Genomic DNA, 2642 nt, shown 5'->3' on the forward strand with positions numbered 1-2642 from the left:
GCCACACGACAGACAGACAGCGGCCACACGACAGACAGACAGCGGCTACACGACAGACAGACAGCGGCCACACAACAGTGACTACATGACTGGCACCCTGAAGGGTCATCTTGAAAGACAAGAGAAGACACAGAGCTGCTGCTGTGCACACAGGAGACTTTTCGCAATCCTGGGTCAGGTGAGCTCCGTGATCCTGACTTTGAACATGGGTTATGGCTTTCAGATCCCAGAACAGTCAGGCGTGGGGGGGGGGGGGAGGTCTGGAAGGTTTCAGATAAGAAAATCAGATAAGAAGATCTGGTAGAGGCACTTGGGGGGAATGGGGGAGAACAACACTTAGGAGGGCACAGAACATGAAGATTTCTGTTTCATACATCAACACCCACCAGAAATCAGGGCCACAAAGGAAAATTAAAAGCTGAGCAGACCAGCCGTTCTGCTCAGGTGCACTGAGCTCTGGGGACAGTAGGAGGAGGGACCACAGCCCATCCACTTGCAGCTGCCGCCATCTGACTTCCACATGCACAAGACATACGTGCCTCACACACATACAAAATTCATTTTTTAACAATTTTTTTACGTAGTACACATTTTGCTTGCCTCCATTGCGCACATGCACGAAGGCTGCTGCTTGTGGAGGTCAGAAGAAGGCACAGAATCCCATGGGACTGGGTGGAGGTAAGTCACCATGTGGGTGCTGGGAACTGAACCTGGGTCCTCTGTCAGAGCAACAAGTGCTCTCAACTTCTAAGCCACCTCTCCAGCCCCTAATAATTAATTTAAAAATGCTAAAAAACTTTTTAAAAAGTCTAGCAGTTGTAAAGAGGGAGAGCAGTGGGAGCAGGAGGAGAAGCGGGCATGTAGTTGGGGCTGTGTGTCATTACAAGGTGCCTGTCTTTCAGTACTCACTGAGCTCATCTGCTTGTTTTCTCACCCAGAAATCCTGGCATGTGGGTAGGAAAGCATGGGATGAGAGCAGGTGCAGATGCGGAGGCAGGCAGGGCTGTGCGCTAGGATCCTTGCTTACCCAGGGCTGCTACAGGGCCTGACAGCCCTGCCCAGAGTACAAATAACTCAAGCGTCCTTGAAATCCTGAGCTGCCAGGTGTGGCTACTGTTACCTCACCACTCATTCCACGGATGAGGAAAGCACAGCAAGACACTCACAGCAGAACCAGCTCTTAGAAGAAGCAGAAAAGTCCTAACTCAGGAAACCTTCACACCCACCTTCTCAGCAACTCTCTCTGCTGGGGGCTGACCCAGGCCACTGACTCCCTCACTGAAACTAACAGCTGAGTTCTGGTTGCTGTGCCTGCCGTCCGTCTGTCTGTCAGTCCACCCACCCAACCCTCTCTGCTCTTTACTATGGATAACCAGTTGCTCCAAGCTCCTGTCGCTGCACCTCCCCCACCATAACTATAACCTGAACTAAATCAACCTTTCCCCCTAAGCTGCTTCTTTCCTGATAGACAGTGTTCAACCAGGGCCTTCAGTTATAAGCGCGTCTGTGAGCTACAGACACGTGTAGCGAGCTGCATGGAGCCACATCTGATAATCAGCTCCTAATTATGGCTAAGGCCTGACTTATGCTATTATCACGCAATGATTGTCAGCTGCTTGCATATGTGTGGCCCTGTGGGCAGTGCCCACCTGACAATCAGGAGTTGTTAGCCCATGCCTTTTTAAGGGCTGGGAGAGGTTTGCCCAGAGAGAGGGGAAGAGAAAAAAAGAGAGAAAAGGTCCTGAATAAACTGCTAGCAAGAAGAGCTCCGGGTGTTGCATCATCCTTGCTGGTGGAGGCTGAACATGACAGACACACGCTCACCTTCACCCGCTACCATTTCTAACTTCCGTGTGAAACAAGGAGGGCCAAGAGCAGGACCATTCACGGTGGGAACACGTGCTGTGTCTGGTCTCCAGCACGTGGAAATTCCACATCAGTCCCCAGATCTTGAGCATCCATACCCGTAGGTCCCTTCCCTGACCTTGTGGACAAGGGAACCCATGAACCTGCACCCCTCCCCTGCTCAGGCTGACCTCTGAACTGCTCCAAGCTTCCAACCCACTGGTGCTCCCTTACCGCTCGGCTCCCACTCCCCGATACCTGCTGCCCAGAGCAGATGCCGCAGTGAGCTCCGATCCTCCCCAGAGTCACACTCCCACCACTCGCCTCAGTTTCAGTCATCTCTACACCAGGAAGACAGTACGTAACACAGGGAAACAGCAAGAGCAGACACTGGCACACACCTGACATTTCTTTTTATTACATTTACTTGTGTGTGTGCATGCACATACAGATGTGTGTCACAGGGCATGTATGTGATTAGCAGAAGTCAGTTCTCTCCTTCAGGACTGAACTCAGGTCACCACCAGCAAGCACCTTTACTGCTGAGCTGTGTCACTAGCTCATGCCTGACATAGTCAACCTTTATAGCATCCGTAGGATGCAGACGCTATTACTGGCCTATGTCTGCTTCTGAGGTTTGGGGAAGTAATGAAGCCTACCCTTGGTCTGAATCGTATGACCCATGAAGTCACTTATTCCAAACAGGGCACACTTTGGTGAGCAAAGCCAATCAAGTCTCCCCTTCATAAAGCTGACATCAGAAGCAAATAGCTAGTGCAGTGCTTGTAAGCAGAGGA

Source organism: Microtus ochrogaster, chromosome 8, assembly GCF_000317375.1.
Source record: "Microtus ochrogaster isolate Prairie Vole_2 chromosome 8, MicOch1.0, whole genome shotgun sequence".
NCBI classification, from domain to species: domain Eukaryota; kingdom Metazoa; phylum Chordata; class Mammalia; order Rodentia; family Cricetidae; genus Microtus; species Microtus ochrogaster.